This window comes from Cervus elaphus, chromosome 29 (assembly GCF_910594005.1).
Source record: "Cervus elaphus chromosome 29, mCerEla1.1, whole genome shotgun sequence".
Classification (NCBI taxonomy): Eukaryota; Metazoa; Chordata; class Mammalia; order Artiodactyla; family Cervidae; genus Cervus; species Cervus elaphus.
Window position 1 is genome coordinate 48,504,679 of NC_057843.1, and position 18,816 is coordinate 48,523,494.

An 18,816-nucleotide genomic window follows, 5' to 3' on the forward strand; every position below is an offset into this window, starting at 1 on the left:
GACTCAGATGATGCTCACCTTTGTTGGTGAGGACGATCTTCTTGACTCAGTCTACTGATTCAAATGCTAATTTCCTCTGAAGACACCCTCACAGACACACCCAGAAATTATGTTTTACCAGCTATCTGAGCGTCCCTCAGTCTAGTCAAGTTGAAACATAAAATTAACCATTATAGCTGATTATTGGAAAATGTTTGTTACAGGCATAAATGATAAAAATGAGTGCACCATGACTTGCTTTTTGAGAGATTGACCTTGTCAGTGGAAAAACTTTATAAACTGTTTGCAACCAAATGAGGACTGCATGAGGAAACCTAGCCCGGAGCTATAATCCTATACTTTGGTGTATGTGAAGTGAAGTGAAGTCGCTCAGTCGTGTTCAACTCTTTGCGATCCCATGGACTGTGGTCTACCACACTCCTCCATCCATGGGATTTTCCAGGCAAGGGTACTGGAGTGGGTTACCATTTCCTTCTCCAGAGGATCTTCCCAACCCAGGGATCGAACCCAGGTCTCCTATATTGTAGACAGACGCTTTAGCATCTGAGCCACCAGGGAATGACAGGGAAGGAGGCACTGCTTCCTGTCCATTCCTAGTTCAGGACATTGCTTCTTGTTCTGCCACTTCCCCCGTGGAAATCCTAGGACAGTGGGGCAGGGCATGATATGAACACGATGGTATAAAAAAGAAAAAAGTAACTTGATGATTTACTAAGATTTTCACGTTATATGGCATATCCAGATAGAATGAATGGAAATCCAGACTGTAAAATCACAGTTTTTCGCAATACACCTTGGTTTCTCATTTTAGTGTCATAAATGGGACTAAACTTCCAGTTCTCAGTTCTTTGCTGCCAGCTGAATAGCTGATATTTTCTGTAGTGGCAGACCAATGAGTCAAATAGTTCAAGTAAATTTTGCTGTGTGTATCAATCAGTTTCTTTAAGGCTAAAAACAAAGTGTAGCGTGCCAAGAAACAATTCTCTTAGGTGAATTTGACAAGAAATAATCTAGTTGAAACCAGAATATGAATTTAATTAGTTCATCATTAACAAAAGTTTATTATGTATTCATTACTATTTTAGAAGACTAGAATAAAACAGTGGACAAGACTGATTTCCTTTGATAAAGTTACAACATAGAGGAAGGAGGCAAATAGTGAATAACTAAGCAGATTAAAAAACCAAAAAAATTTCAAATAATGATGGGTGCTATGAAAGCAACTCTTTTCTAACAGGCAATAGGGTAAAGACTAGTGAGGGAATATAGGAAGGTGCAGTGTGGGAAAGACATCTCTGAAAAAAACCTTCCAACCAAGACCTGAAGGATGAAAAGTCACCAACCAGGCAAAGATCTGGGGAAAGAACATTTCAGGCAGAAGGAATGTGTGTGCAAAGGCCCTGAACAAATGGGCATAAATTCAGCCTGTTTAGGGAACACAGAGAGAATAGATACAAATGGATTACAAAGATACAGATGGAAAGCTCTGAGATGAGGTCACATGATAGGCTGCAGACTTCCAGGTCATTTGTAATCTATTCTAGCCATTCTCTATCTGCAATTGCCTTATGTGTTTCTACTTACTTATCTGTTACCTCCTGCTAGACTGTAAGCACCATAAGAACAGAGGCCTTATTTGTCTCACGCCCCATTCTGTCAATTAGGATACAGTAAGTCTGGCTTTAGTAACAAACAAGCCCCACATTTAAAGAGCTTAAAACAAAGTTTATTTCTCACTCATTCTGTATATTCATAGCAGCTGAGGGTTCACCAGAACTCAGGCTGATGGAATAGCTATTATCTAGAACATCAGTAATTTTCCTGGGAAAGGAAAAGAGCACTTGAGAATCTTAATGGTGGTGAATTAGTTACTAAGTCACGTCCAACTCTTGCGACCCCCTGGACTGTGAATGCTGGAGTGGGTTGCGATTTCCTTCTCCAGGGGATCTTCCTGACCTAGGAATTGAACTTGCATCACTTGTGTCTCCTGCATTGCAGGCAGATTCTTTACCAACTGAGCCACCAAGCTAGCATTCAATTGCTATCCTCAAGAAATGACTTTTGAGTTTCACTGACAACTCATTGGCCAGAAGTAGTCACAATTCTGCCAAGCACCCATAAAATGTAGCAAGATAGAAAAGTTTGATAACTAGTACAAATGAACACAGCCATCATATTCCCATTACCTATAATACTACTTCAACATTGTAAGTATGTAGTAAATATAAAATTGATGTTTAATATATACTGATACAAACAACTGTGCCAGTAACTGAGCTACTACATATTTCTGTTACTCAGAAGGGCATGTTTATCACACACAAAGTATATGATTTTGATTTGTATAATTTTATAACTAGAGAAGACTAAAAGCGATGTTTACCCAGTTCCCTTAGTTTTATAGAAACTAAGGCCCAGAGATGTGCTTTTTCCAAATTTCTGCTGTTAGTTTTCAACAATGAAAATCTGACCAAAATATGGAGTGTTTGCATCACATTGATAATCCCTAAACAGTAGTATACAATTTTGACTCACCTTACAACATTTTAAAATCTTCACAGCTCTATGTGCTGGCCTTAGTCACTCAGTCGTGTCCAACTCTTTGTGACCCCTTGGACTGTAGCCCGCCAGGCTCTTCCATCCATGGGGATTCTCTATGCAGGAATACTGGAGTGGGTTACCATGCCCTCTTCCAGGGGATTTTCCCAACCCAGGGAATGAACCCAGGTCTTCCACATTAAGGATGAATCCTTTACCATCTGAACCACCAGGGAAGTCCTCACAGCTCTATAGAAGTTTTCAAAAGTCATCATCACTTTAACCAATTGTACATACTGCTGTCAGATGAATTCTTTGCTGGTAAATCTAAATCAAAGGTATTGTGGAAAACTCTCACATTGTTAAAATAGCATGCAAAGCCCTTGCCACATCACCAAATTATAGGATAAACCAGACCACTGAGTGTAAACTTGATCTACTTTATTCTGACCTTTTTGACATCACGTGTGACTAACCACCAATATATTACTGGGCACAATTTGCTGAACATTCTTTTTTCCATTCCATTGAAAATTTATCATATTTTCTTTTTCAAAAGTTACTAAGGTAGTAAGAAGACTAAATTTATCATCACTGAACTAGTAAGCAGCTGGGATGCAGCAAGAACATTGTTGTTCAAGTTCTTGGTTCTTACTGTCCTACAGATAGGCTGCAGAGTCCTCCGAGGCCTGGTCTTTGTCTGCTTCTCCCAGCTTGTCCTCCACATCCACAATGGCCACCACCCAAATGTGCTTCGGTATTTCTCCAATAGGCAATACTTTTCTTGGTGCCTCAGGTTGGCTGATAATGTTTTTCTTTTTTTATGGGTGACTGCCTTCTTTCCTTCAAGTCCTGGCTGGTGTGTTATCTCTCAGAAAGCTTGTCCTGATCTCCTTTGTTTATGGAGATTGGGCATCAACTCTTTGTGTTCCTTTGCATGTCTCTTCTTAATTCAGAGAAGCCAGAGCTATAGTAGGATAATGCCTGGCCCATCAAAGAGCTTACAAAAATAAGATTTCATCAATGGATTAATGAACGAATGAATGAATTACTGACTCTGACTTGCTACATCATATTGGATTTATCACCTGATATTTTTCTGTTCCTTCCCTTTCATAACATGTTCCTTAAAGGCTGGGAGTGTGTAGTATTTATTTATCATTGAATCAGCACCTGTCTTGGCAGTCCACACAAAGAAGGTGCTCTGTAAATAGCTTCCCAAAGGGCTCTTAATTTATGAAATCCTCACAGTGATGTTTCAGAAGAAATAGAGTTGGAACCAAGACATATCTAAAAACCATTTGTGAAGCAAAACATTTGGTTCACCAAGGGAATTTAACAGTTCAAATGTGTTTTTGGTTGAAATGTTTACTCTACTAACAGGCGTTTCTAAAATGTGTTTTTGACGTTCAGACTGAAAAAAAAATTTGTTTTAAAGGCATTAGGACATTGAGTGTTAAAAAAACATATCTAGTCCTTACTTAAACTAAGAAAGTGATTATCAGTGGAAATGTTTGCAGGCAAAGTTTCAGCTTCACATGGTTTGAAAACATTTCCTTAGGTGAGAGGTACTTAGAGATGCTTTAAATGGAAGGAATTTTGTTTGCCAGCTTAGCTACTAACATCATTTCATTAATATAAAAGTAAAAATAATATTAATTTCAAATAACAAAAAAAATAAAATTAGCTCAATATAAGTATAAAATAACAAAACATGAAATAAATATCTGTCTCCACTCTTTAAGCTTAATCATCAATCATAAAGCACTATAAAGTGCTAAGATGCTTCAGTGGTGTCCAGCTCATTGAAACCTTATGGACCATAGCCGGCTAGGCTCCTCTGTCCGTGGGATTCTCCAGGCAAGAATACTGGAATGGGAGTGAATTAAAGGCCTTCAAGAGTATACAAAAGATACATCATGCCATGTATACTACACAAATCAACAGCCATGGGTCTCTCAGGGAGGCAGGAAAGGATGCAGAACTTCAGTTTTAATTCATATATTTACATTTTTACACAAATATACATTTGTTTTATTAGTAAAATTATAAATAACTGTTTAAAATATCTTTCAATGGCAAATTTTTAATGGGAGTTAAAATATTAAATAAGTGATTATACTGGGTGGTTTTTAGCATCCCTTCTATCATAAGATTAAATAATTACATTAATTTTATACTTCTGAAGGGAATTTAACAAGAATCTATCTAGTTAGTTGAGTTAAAATCAAGTGTTTCTTTTTATTTTTACATTTTTAAAAAGTGTCCAAGTGTTTCCTTCCAAACAAACAAAAAACAAAATATAATTCTGATGTAATAATATTTTGTTTTAAAACTATAACTCGATCCACATTTAATTATGGAATAAAAAGGTGGTTTCTTTAGTATACTTTCTTATCTGTCTGTTTTTCCCAGTTTCTAAATGAACATCTGAAATATAGAAAGTAAGATAATAAATCTCTAATTGTATTTTCAAAACATTTAGCAATTATAAATAGAGTGGCATTAATGACTAGCCATAAAGAAATACAAAAAACAGTAAATCTCCACCAGGTAATATTATGCCACTATTAGAAAGAATGAATCAAACTTATATCAATTAATTTAAACAGATTTCCATAGTGTATTGTTAAGCGAGGAAAGTAATATTTATAGGGAAATACTTATTACCTATTGCTATATAATAATTACCCCCAAAATGTAGTGGTTTAAAGCAACAGCAATTATAATCTCAGAGCTTTTCTCAGTCCAGAAAAAAATCCAGATATATCTTAACAGGGTCCTCTGCACTGGGTCTCTCACAAGATTGCATTGGAGGCATTGGCCCAGGCTGCAATTATCTGAAGGTTCAAATGGGGTAGGATCTGCTTCTAAGCCCACTTAGTAGTTATTGGCAGGATTCAGTTTCTTGCAGGCTGTTGGACTGAGAACCTCAATTTCCCACTGTTACCCAAGGTCACCCTGAGTTCCTTGCCACTTGAACCTCTTTAAAAGGCAGTTCTCAACACACCACCTGGCTTCTTTGAAATGGGAAAGCAAGAGAGCATGTCAGTGAGACAGAAATCAGACTTTTATGGTCTAATCTTGGAACTGATATGGCATCATGTTTGCCATGTTCATTAGAAGAAAAACACTAGCTCCAACCCTTATTCAAGGGCAAGGGATTAGTCAAGGGTATGAATACCAGGGGGAGGGATCATTGCAAGCCATTTTTGAAGGTTTTCTGCCCAATTTTAACATGATATTTTAGAGGTTATTTGTACCCTTCATTTGAATGGCTGTCAAAAAAACATGTTGATCATATGTGGCCAGAAGTTATGAAGAAAACTGAATACTGCCTATAGATAATGGCAGCCAGAATTGTAGATAAGTAATATGAATATCTTTAAGGTAAGCAAGGACAACAAACGTGTCCTTTTTAACCCAAGAATTCACCTGCCGATGCGGGAAACACAAGAGATGTGAGTTCGATCCTTAGGTATGGAAAATCTTCTGTAGGAGGAAATGGCAACTCACTCTAATATTCTTGCCTGAAATTTTCTATGGACAGAGGAGCCTGGCGGGCTACAGTTCATGGGACTGCAAAGAGTCAGACGTGACTGAGCTTGCATGCACACACAAGATTTACTGATTACAGAGAAATGAAAAATATACCAAGGACATAACAAATGCTGATATGTTGATTTCTCAATGAAGTATAGTTTTGTAGGAAAAACACATTGAGTTCCTCTTCCTTGCTAAAGAATACAAAAGATACATCATACCAGGTATATTACACAAATCGACAGTCATGGGTCTCTCAGGGAGGAAGGAAAGGATGCAGAACTTCAGTTTTAATTCATAAAATTAAATTAATTCATGTCTAAGGAAAACCTACTGGCAAAGTCTGAAAAGAGAGTCTGCCCCATCTACCCAAAGTGCCGATCTAAACTAATTAAGCCTCTAGCAGGCCTATTCTCATTTTTGCTTTTTGTGTGTGTGAATGACAAAACATACATAACTATTAACCAAATTCATTAATTTTTTTAAAAATTCTAAAAAGCTGCGGTGTCTTGAAACAGATCACTTAGCTGGGCTTCTGTTCCGGAGAATCTAGGGGGAACTCTAGGTTGCAGTCATTCTGATAACAAGTACAAATAATAACAGAGTGACTCCTTACCCTGTCAAATCACCAGTGCTAGTTTGAGAGACCCAGATTTCCTACAGTGAACATTTAAAGACCCCCTCACATTTGGAGGTCTTCTGGAACATTGTATTTTTCTTGAAAGAAAAGGTACAAAGAGGAAAGAGACATTAACCACAAAAAATAAATATAATAATAATAATGTTCTCTGAAAAATACAAATTGTTATTTAACCCAGGGTGTACATCTCCAAGGAAGCTCCTTAAAGAAAATGTTTACATTCATTTTTTTTTATATAAAAAGATTCACCCAACAATATGTTACAAAAACTACAACACTATTGATGATCTCAGCTGGAGTGAAAGGACAGAATGGGGACCAATTTATTACCAACTGGTTTAAAGAAGTGGTAGGCCCAGATACAGGAGAAAGGAGAAAAAGAAGAGGCTGAGGGCAGTAGAAGGTGGGAAACACATTTTCTGATCATCAAATATGAACAAGCTTTGTGTGTGGCACTTTACAGAAATTATCTTATTTAATCTCAAAACTAACTTTGTGGTAAATAAACCAGGTGTGCTGTCAAGGAAAATGAAGCTCAGTGAATTTAGCAGATTGTTCAAGGTGACATAGCTCATAGAAGGTAAGCCTTTCGTTTTTCTGGCTTCAAAGCCAGTGAAAGACACATAAAGAAATTCACCAGAGATTTCTACATCTTTATTTCAAAAACTAGAGAGCACAAATGGAAGTAATTTTAAAGCTCTCTCCCCTGCCCCTGCATATTAACTTAGATAATAATTCACAAAGTCTAAATACACAAGCCATGTGATTTAAGTTCAAGTTTGTTTAAGGTTGTTAGGCTGAGTGGGTGCCTTCTAGGACTATTTCTGACCCTGAACTCTATGATGTTATTCCAACCCCCTGCAAAAGTGGGAGATGCAGGATTAAATGCACTGACAGTTAAAATTAAGGGATTAGCCTCAGTGTTTATAAATAGGTAGCTAGTGGACCAAACATAGCCTTCAGCCCTGTTTTCTATCAGAATTGGGTTTGAATTTTACAAGTTCCGCAGTCTCTAGTTTGCTACAGGCTTTGCTTTCCCCCTCCCCATGATCTTAAGCACAGTCAGATTCACATATTTATGTTACCTGCCTGACCCTTGGAGGCATTTGAGTTTGTAATCCCCAGATACAATGCTGCAGAAAGTTTCATCCAGCTCTCATATTCTGTGATTGTTTGATTTAGAATTACTGAAATATGTACCCAGGGCCATCAAAACATTAAAGAAAAGATTTCTAACTCAAAATTTGATATGAAGAATAGGAATTTTTTTTAAGGCAAAGACTTTCTGATCCTCAGAAGACATCAGTATTTGTGGGAAAGGAAAATGAGAGTGCAGCATCTCTTTAACATTTAACTAGAGTGAAATCTTTAAGTTGAAATCACATACCAAGCCATCAGTGAATGTCTGTTAGATATCGGTGATGTGGGTGGTGCTAGGCTGGACTCTTAGAAAGATACAAAGAGGTATAACACATGTTTGTCATCATTCAAAATGAATAAATACATTTTTTGTTATAAATTAAGAATACAACAGCCTTTAAATATACTGTTTGCCTCAGTTTCCTAAAAAGTCTGGCAGACAGATTTTTAAATTACTAAATCAAAATTATGTTTCCCTATAAAACAAAAATCACAGAGACATATTTTGGGAACTCAAAACATTGCCAGACATGTCCCTTTTGGCCATACTGAGTTAAACGAATGGCAAAATCAATGGTTTATGATAAAAGAGGATGTTTTAAAGTTTATGAAATAAATTTATTCACCATGCCCCAAAGGCTCAATAGATGAACATGGTAATCATTAGCTGTTCTGTCTTACATCTTCTCGTCTCCATTATGAAAATTCTTGCCCAGAAAATCAGATTATCCTCTAGGTTCCAAACAGTACACTCTTCTAATTTTGGTGATACCAGGTAAAATTTGTCTATTGTGTCACAGCGGTGAAGATTGTGACCAAAGCCTGCTATCTTTTGTTAATGTGCCTGGTAACTGCTATCTGAAGAGTTGGTATAAAGCTCCTAGAACAATGACCCAGCACATAGTCAGTGCTCAATAAACTTTAGATGTTTATATTTTTTACAATCATCGTATCATTATTTTGGTTCTGGAGACTATATGGTCATTATGGGGTTCCTAGTGTTGTTAGCTGATTATTTTCCAAATATGATATCATTTTACAGTTAAAACACTTTGGGGGATCTCCAAGTTCACATGGGAAGAAAATTTAGATTATTGAGCAGAATATACATGTCAAAAGAAGTGAATGCTGGCCAAGAAGATGGTTTGCATTACTTACAGTTTAGAACTCTATGCTTCGAGGGTCTCTGGACAACCAAGCTTCACAGACAACATACAGCCTTACATGTTATAGTCTCAGCTTAAACTGTCGTTGTAAAGTTAGTTAATACCTCACAAAAGCATTAGAAAGTGCTAATGTCCTCATATATTCCCTGAAGGGGAATATTTCATCATAAATAAATTGGGAACGAGATATAAGGATAGAAAGTAATGACAAATATGGAGGGAGGGAGGAATAGGAGTGTAGACATGGAACCCCCCTGTGGACTGTAGTCAATATTTGTTGATTGTTCCCATAGCCCCATGTACTTCCATATATTACCACCATTGTTGTTTTTCAAGTTTCTTATCTTCCTTCCTGACTGTTCTGTAAGCAGTTTGGCTATGATTTTGCTCACTGTTAGGCCCCTAGGCCTTGCAGAGATTCTAGCACATGATGGGTTAGTGGTACATCATTATTGAGTAAATAAATGGATTAAATTGCAAATGTTATATTCCTAGTTTAACCCTGAAACTGACTGATCTTCATCAAGATTGAAATTGAGTTTCATGATCTCAAGTTCACTATTCAGCAAGCAAATATTTTTGAAATCTCTCCTTTTACTCAAATCATCATTTATATGCCCCTACTATGGGAAATTCTCTACACTCTAATTTTTTGGATTTCAGCTAAATATATTTGAATTGTCATAGCCAATAAAACTTACTGCAGATTCAGAGTCAGAAGGGAGCATCTGACAGACACATGAAAGGCCCTCAGCCAGCTGCCTCATGTATAATTTACTAATCCTCATAGTAATCCCGTAAAGAAAGCACTATGACCCCATTGTACAAATGAGTAAACTGAGGCTCCGCACGGTAAATTTAGCCTGAGTTTAAATGGATGGTATGTGGAGTAGCTGGACTTCAAGCCAGATCTCTAGTTACAAGTTCCATCATTTTTTCATGATAACCTGCTAAATAAACAAATACAATGAAAATTAAAATATATCAGTCAGGTTTATAAGTTTTAAAAACTCCTAACAATTGTAATCTAATCATTTAAAATGAAAAGCCCAGCCTTAGAGTACAAAGTCCATTGACTTTAATCCAAATTACTACCACTAAATAATCTCATTACAGATGTGAAAGAATATTTCCACCATCTGAAAAGTCTAATTCTGCAATGGATATAGATATGATGCATTGTTCTTTGTTATGACAAGCTGAAAACTATTTTACTGTATTTTGAAAATAATCTCTTCATAAGGTTAGAGAAAGATATGACTTTGTATGAAATTTTCAGGTGTAATTAATCAAGTATCATAAGTTTTGACTATCAAAATTTACTTCAAATAAGGAAAGAAAGTCATATTTCCCCAGAACCATTTCCAAATTAGGAAGTAAAAAGAGTTTTAAAAAGGTTGGAAGGAGGTGTCTGAGGAATTACTAGGCATTAGTGTTAACTGTATGCCCAGCTCCTGACTGAATAAAGATGCTACATCTATGGAAATATGAGAGTTGCAACTATAAAAATTACTGGGGAATGTCTATCATCTCAGAACTCTATTGAAATCTGTTCAGAGAATTGTCTGTGTTCAGCTCCCCCACCCTCGGGAATTCCTACAGCTCTGTCTCTGCAGAAGGCAATATTGTGCTTATCCATGGAGAGGAGGAAGTTAATCTGCTGAGCTGTTGTCCTGTTCTTTAAAAACACCAAATCACTGACAGTATTGATTTTTGGCTTTTTATAAAACTTTAACTCTTCAGAATTTAATATGGAGAAACTAGCGTTTAAAAAAAGAGAGAGAGACTTTGCTTTTTGGACAACCTCAGTGCTTTAAGGGTAAACAAGTATTTTGTAAATCGGTCCACTGAATGACAAGCCAACAGATTTGAAGCCAGCTGTCACCTTTGATTAGTCACACCCATAAATCCAGCCTGGTACTGGGATCGTTCCCAGTGTCCCCGCATCTCAGACAGGGTTTTGAAGGGAGTCCATTGAGGGAGGGTGTCCTTTGCCCCTTCTCAGAGCATTTTATTTGGAAATCTGAGCATCACTGTGTTTTGTGGATTAATTTCCTCGCAAATTTTCACAAGAGGAAATGGATGACATGTATTCTTTTTGCCTCCTTGTCTCAAATCACTGACCTTTCAATCCTATATTTAGACACTAGCCCTGACTAGCTCTTTACATCTAAAATTCATCAATCCCCGTTAGTATAATACTCCTGTTTTGTCCTTCCTCCCCCCACAAAGAATCCTACCTTCTTGTTAACAGATCTCACAGGCTCACAACATTACTAAATAAAGTATAATAACCAAAGCTGAGCCTTTATGTTTTACCATCAATATGAATTTTAAAAGAGCGTCATCAAAAAAATCATCTTCAAAGATATTTTCTTGCATGTTTAAGTACGACTGCTGAGATGAAACTAAAGTGACTATAGCAGTTCTGCCATCCTGGGCTTTTTGGTGTACTGATTCTTTCCTCACTAGCAGAGGCAGTGAATTTAACACTCAGATTTGCTCTGACAGGCTGACAACTGATATCACAAGACCACAGCTAAGAGTGGTTTATTACTTTTAGTGGGATTTATTTAATTCAGACTCACAGCCTGAGGGTGGGGTAAAGATTTAACTTGAAATTAAATTCCAGCAGGAGACCTTTTAATATAAGAAAAATGGGCAGAAGGATAAATGACATGCTCAATTGCAATGGTTTTTTTTAAAAAGCCTATATTTAACATGGAGGAAAGAAATCCCACAAAATCATTTCAGTTGTTTGACAGATATGGAGAGAAAAAGTGCAGATGAACCAGTAATGATGATATAACTTAAAAGAGAATAATCTAAAGGAAAGTTTTTGATATACTAGAATTTTTTCAATCCATCCAGGAAAAAAAATTCCTGTTTATGAATGTCTTCCATCAATGTCTGGATAAGTTGATAAGAAATCCCAAGTGTTCTACTATTGTTTAATGTTAAACTGTACAATATTTCTGGATGAAATACAAGAGTTTAAGCAAAGCCATGGGTAGGAATTGCAGGTTTTTAACCTGAACACAGGGAATATTTACACCCCAAAATTTGGCACATGAAAATGGTGTTCATTTGTATTAAGAAGCTGAGAAAAATGGAGTTATATTGTAACAGGTAACCCTGAGAATATCTTGCCAGATTGGAGTACGGAAGACATTGGATAGTTAGGGTCCTGTTCCTCTGATATAACTCACGAGAAAGGGAGATACCTTATTGTCAGTAGATATTTAAATCATATTCTGCTTTCTATGGTAATATTTTAGTGGCTTTGACTTCCTTTTATAAAGAAAAATGACTGTTTCATAAAAGTATGTTAAAGGCATATCTAATTTTGAGCCTGAGAAAATCAATGCCAAACAAAAAACTAGAATATAATAAACAAATGCTCATGGGCCTTGCTCTGTTTAAAGACATTCCAGTCTAGTTCAAGCTTCAGAAATATGTTCCATATCAGACAAGACCTGGGTGCCATCAGCACAGTACCAAACTTGACCCTGGACAAAAATCACAAAGGTCATTTTTGTTCACTAACCACGTTTTGTTTTTTTTGTTGTTATTGTCTCTCTGTTCTATTCTGGAACCTGAAGTTTTCATGACTCTCCAGGAAGCCCTCTTTGAAATCCCACACTCTTGCTAAGGAGGTGTTCTGTGTCCCTCTTCCTCATAAAAACCTTGGCTATATTCATGGGCTCTAAGTGGTTAAAAGATTGCTAAATGATTAATAAGTGATCATAGCTGAATGCAGAGGGTCCCCTATTGTCTTGGTTCATGGCATCCTTAATTGTCTCAGTAATTGTTTCACAGCATCTTTGGGCCAAAAGTAATATCTTACAGTTCCATTTATTAAATACTTAGGTCCACACACCTTCAAAAGCATTTACGTCCTAAAAGCTTAGCACCCATTGGGCACTTCACAAACTTCTCAAATTGTATAATCAGATTGAACTGTACTACTCTCTTTGAAACAAATACAGTCATCAATGAGCTAGTAGTTGACATGATGTCCAACAGACATTACTGTATTTTTCCTGAATTTTAAAATATCCTACAGTGTCTCTTTGAATTTGCACTGGGGCCTTATGTGGTCTCAATGATCAGTTTGAAACTGAGAGCTTAATGTATTTCTCTGTTAACAAATCTGCATTTCAACAGAAATGTTGTTTATGACCTAACTGTTGATGCCAATTTCACACAATATGATAGACTCAACCAGGAGAATATTTGAAGATAATGATTCTTTTAGCCTCTGTTGTCACCACTGACCAACTTCCTAATCCATGGAATGATGATAAAGCCCTAGTCAGAATCCATCACATTTTTATCCATATCCAAAGTCCTAAGATACCAGGGACTATTCCACTCATCCCAACTGACTTTCAAAGTATTGACACATTTTTAATAACTCCACTTCAATTTATCAGTGATTGTTTTCTTTAGAAAGGGTCTGAGCAGTAACAGTCAAACCTCTGAACTAGTGTGGGAATTAGCCTTCCTTCATAGGTAAACCACAAAAAATTACCATGATCATATGGAGGGCAAATATTTACCTGTCTCTGGATCCCAGCATTCCTCTTCCTCCTTTCGCCTACCCATCCAATCTGGACATGCATGATATGGTGTATTGAGCATCTTTTCCCATTAGGATCTATGTTCTTGTTGGACTGTTTGTCCCTTAGATTTGCCCTTGATATGATTCTTCTACCAGCGTCCTTGTCTAGAATCTTGCTTGTGTGTATTTGAAAGCCATCAGCTCTGAGTGACTTCATACAAAACTGCCTTAATTCAGTGGCTCTTCCTCCTTCCATGAGCTTTTGTCTTGTCTTCTTCCTAGGTGAGCTACACCCTCACATTGGTATCTGAAATGTCTGTTGTGGCCCTAGGACTCATGGTCATCAATAATTTCCCTAAGAAGAGAGAGGGGATCACTTCCAATATCTCTCCCAGAAGAATGAGGAAGAACTTTCTCAAAAACCCCAGCAAATTTATTATATCTCACTCTTTTTGATACAATGATACATTTTTACCCAAAACCTCACTATATGAATGCATTTTAAGAAGTGGTATTTCAGACAGAAGGTATTTTCCTGTCTACTAATATGATTCATAAGTGCACATTCAGTATAGAATAATTATTTGCCAGCTCCCAAACAGGTTGAAGAAGTGACAAATAAAACTATGTAGAAAGAAAACTGCCTTTTCTAAGGATGCCCCTTTCCACCTCTACTTACCTACCACCAACCACTTGGAAGTCTCATTTATTTTGTTGGCTATTACATTGCATTTAAGATACAAATTATATGTATTTGTCTTAAGTGATTATTTCCTACTTATATTAAATTGTTTCCATTGTTCAGTGATGTTTGTCTATTTGAAGTTGGGATGGAACTCTTCATAAATTTCCCTACTAGAATTAATAGGGTTTTGACTTTTCACTTAGTGGCAGGTTTTTCGGAAAAGAGTTAAAGTCATTAAACAAGGAATAGGTGTATACTCAAAGCAATTTACTTCTTAGGTGATTTGATAATTGAGATATCACTGTATTTTCTTTCTGCAGCGAAGTTAAATTGAAGGCCCATCTGCTGATGAATAGCATAACCAGATTTTAGGTTAATTAGCTCCCAAGTGCCCTGTATGTATTTATACCATCAGAAGATCAAAAGGTACACAGTCAAGTGTATCTGAAACCAGAACTCCCTTCTACTAAAGTCAGGTGTATGCATTTTACTGAGTCTCCTCTCTGCTAATAGTCGGATGGTAATGGTGTGCTTTTACAAATATACTCTGGAAATTCTTATGCTGAAAGCTACTGGTAAGGAATGAATTAAATTTATTTTCTTATCATCAGATTCCTAATGATGATACATATTTATTTATTTCTCCTAAAAAATCATTATATCAAAACATCCTAGAATATAAGTTCCTTGAATGAAGGAAACGCATCTTATAGAAAGAATCCAAGTCTCAGACTGAAAAGTATAATATGCACAGAATTATTCCTTCTAACTTGTAATTCAATTCAGTCTCTACTGTATTTCAACCCCCCTTCCAAACAAGCTGATAGGATATTTTAACCTCATTCTTGTCCCCAGGATTGTGTCAGGGTTTGGAGGAATTTATTCAGTGCCAGAACATGGGAGGAAGGGACAGATTGCTTCCCTGAGTCATCTGACCACACATTTTCACTAACAGAGTCATCCTCCCAATCCAGGGCACAGGAATCTTTCTGCAAGGAGGTAACATCCTTGAATCCTCTTACTACTTACCCCATAGGATCTCTTCTATCTGTCAACTGATGCTGGAAATCCCTCCTTGGAAGATTCACCCACATGGCTTAAAAGAGTAAACCCTGTTATAACACAAATATACTCATCAGAAGAAACACTGCTTAAAAAAGCAACCGTTTTCTAATCGTGTGAATTAGTGCTAGAATTTTTTCCTTAGGAGCATATTCAGACACGGAGAAAAAAAAAAATGTGTAAGTTCCTAAACAAGAAAGGAAGCTCTCCCAAAGTTCTGGGCTATCAATATACTATGCTTCTCATCCTCCTATTTTTTCACACACAACCTAGGATTTTTATTTAAAGCCTAATAACCTGGTAGGGCTTCCCAGGTGGCGCTAGTGGTAAAGAACCTGCCTGACAATGGAGGAGACTTAAGAGACTTGGGTTCGATCCCTGGGTCGGGAAGATCCTCTGGAGAAGGAAATGGCAACCCACTCCAGTATTCTTGCCTGGAGAATCCCATGGACAGATGAGCCTGGTGGGCTACAGTCCATGCGGAAGCCACTTAGCACAGTGCAGCACACAACCTGGTAGATGGGGATTCTTTGCATTTCCTGTTGCACTTATGTATGTTTTTTAACAGAAAGTTCTTAACTTAGAAGTTTTTTAAAATTTCATCTGAGTATTTTGATAGAATTAATTTTTTGAAAGACCCAGTCATTCAAATAATAAATATTGAGCTCATTAATACTACTTTCAGAGGAATATTGTTTCTAAGTTTTCCAGTGTTTAGGTCTTTTTTTTCCTTTATGAAAGGCCTAGTTCTCAGCATACGCCTGCGCGCGCGCACACACACACACACACACACACACACACACACACACTTGCATTCTTTCCTCTCCCCCTCTCCCTCTTTTTCCTCTCTCTCAAGGCATAAAGTAAGAGATGAAGAAGTAACCATGTTGAGATAAATGTGAACATATTGGCTTTTATAAAGGAACTGAAGCAAAGAGGATAAATAAGTTATGTATTTCAATTTGCTTTCAATAATGGAAGATTTTTGAGTGAAAATGGAGAGCAAGATGTCTAGGGTACTAGTTGCAATTGAAATACAGTGAAAGTCTACTTTGAATAAGTCACAATAAAAAGTAGAACAATGTAAAAAAGTAATTTATGTTTTAATATAGTATTTGCATTTATCTACCCTTTACAATTCACATCAGTTCTGCACATTTTAGTGCAGTTTTTATCAGTTCTGCATAGTATACTCTGAAAAAACTAATTAGGTCACATGATTTCTTCTGCATAGGTTAACCACCTGCAAAGCAGCACTTGGTAAGAGTGCATCAGTCAAAAGGGGTAACCTCAGAGTCAATAGCAAGGGAGATCTATTTCATCATAGAACTTTAAATACTGCTATCAATTTCAAGTTTTTTCTTCTCTTGCCTCACTTTTGCAGCCCAAAGATGTTTTTATACCTTCTAAGCTATTTGCCCATATGCTGTAAGTTAAAGTCAATAATTATTTTTCTATATTCCTGTTATAAATTTCCACTTGAATCTTATCTCAAGTTTCTCTATTTTTCTTAGGATTGGGAAAAATGAATGAAGTCTTTGGAACTATATTAGAAACTAAACTTAAATGTAACCACTCTGATTTAGAATCTAATATGGTGCTGACCAAGATGAGCCCGGGGTTAAAATATAGCCAGAGGTAACATTCTATAGTGATGGGGAGATTGGTTGAAACCTAGGTTCAGATTATTCTCAGGGACACCAGGCATCATAGCATTCCAATTATATAAGAGTACCATGGACAGAGGAGCCTGTTGGGCCACAGTCCACAGGGTCCTGAAGAGTCAGACACGAATAAAGGGACTTAGCACAGCATGCATGCTTACTTCATGGAGACAGAACTATAGCTTGGAAGCATAATTACCTCACTGGTCAATTAAAATCCAAAGATTCTAGGAATATATGTGCAATAATAAAGATTAACAAAACTTGCTTTTAGCATGTTGGCTAAGTCAATGCAGGGCTCTCTCTACATAAATGTTAATGAAAGAAGAGGTGCTATAGCTTAAAGGTCTGTTGAGGAAATACGTGTTCAAATGGAATGCTTAATGTAGAGCTGTGCAAGTAATAGTGAACAGGGCAGAAGGGTCAGGAATGGGAAGACAGAGGAGAAAATGATGGACGAGCTTGACAGATGGGCTGAGGTACAACAAGATGAAAGTTCTTCATTGGATCAGTTTTCTTTCCGAGCATGCCTGGTGTCATTGATGGTCTTCATTGGAATGTCTCCTGTTAGTTGGATTCCTAATCCAGGCCTAGTTCACCCCAGCTCACCATCTTGCCATATCAAATATAACAAATTAACTTCCTGCCCAATTATCTTCCCAGTGTGTAATAGCTAAGTACTTGCTACTTCAAGGTGAGCCTCTCACTACAGTAATATCAGACTGTAAAAAGCCAAACTCACGCAGAGAGAGACAGGATTTGAATACTAGAAAAGTGTTTAGGGATAATATTCTCCTTGATCTAACTGCTACTCAAATTTTTTCTAGTAATGATATTCTTCCAGTTACCTAGGGAAGAAACTTTAATTTCTTCTCATCTTTCTATCTTACTTTCCACATCTGTTGCTAAGTCTCAAGACTTTTTGAGTCTGGCTTCCAGATATCTCTTGGTTCTGTCATTGCTTTGCCATTCCCACCAAATCTTCTGTGGTTTAACTAACTCATTCCTAGATAGCATGGCTAGCTTCATGAAAGACCAAGGTCTCTGGAATTAGGTAAACTGGGATCAAATTCCAACTCTTTCACTTGCTAGGTATGTAATGTTGGCCAAGTTTATTCATCAATTCAAAGTTAAGTTTCCTCATCTATAAAAAGGGACTAATATTTTCTGATAGTGTTGCTAAATTAAATAGCATATAAAAACCATTTAGCATGTAGTCAGTTTCCCATATATCTTAAATACCTTCTCAAGCTGATTTTAAAATAGTGCATTAATTTTATTACTTCCTTAGTCGTATATATGTCATTATTCCCAAATATCTTGAAACAACCTCCAAACTTCCTACTCTGACATTGCAGGTCCTCCCCACTTTCTTCTCCAGTTAGGGTGAAGTCCCACTCACCTGCATCACCCTTCAGCTACAGCCAAGGCAGTCTTGCTATCTCCCAAGCTCAATAGCATCAATCTCTGAAAGTCCCCATTATTTTATTTCCATAAGAAGAAAGCTTTTTCCCCTACTCCCCATTTCAGGCACATTTTACAAGTAACACAGTAATTCTAGATTTAGCACTTCTAGTCCTTGTAGACTGAAAACTACTCCCATCATATTTGGTGCAAGAATAGTCTTTTTTGGTAACTAAATATCCAGTCCAGTGTCATAATCATGTAATGATATTCACTTTGATTATCAATTTGAAAAACTGTCCCTGCTTACCTCCATTTCAAGCCATACTAAAACTAAAATAGAAAAATTAAATGACACAGAAGAGGCAAGCTCAGTCACTCTGTCTGAACTCTGAAAAAGACTGAGTAGC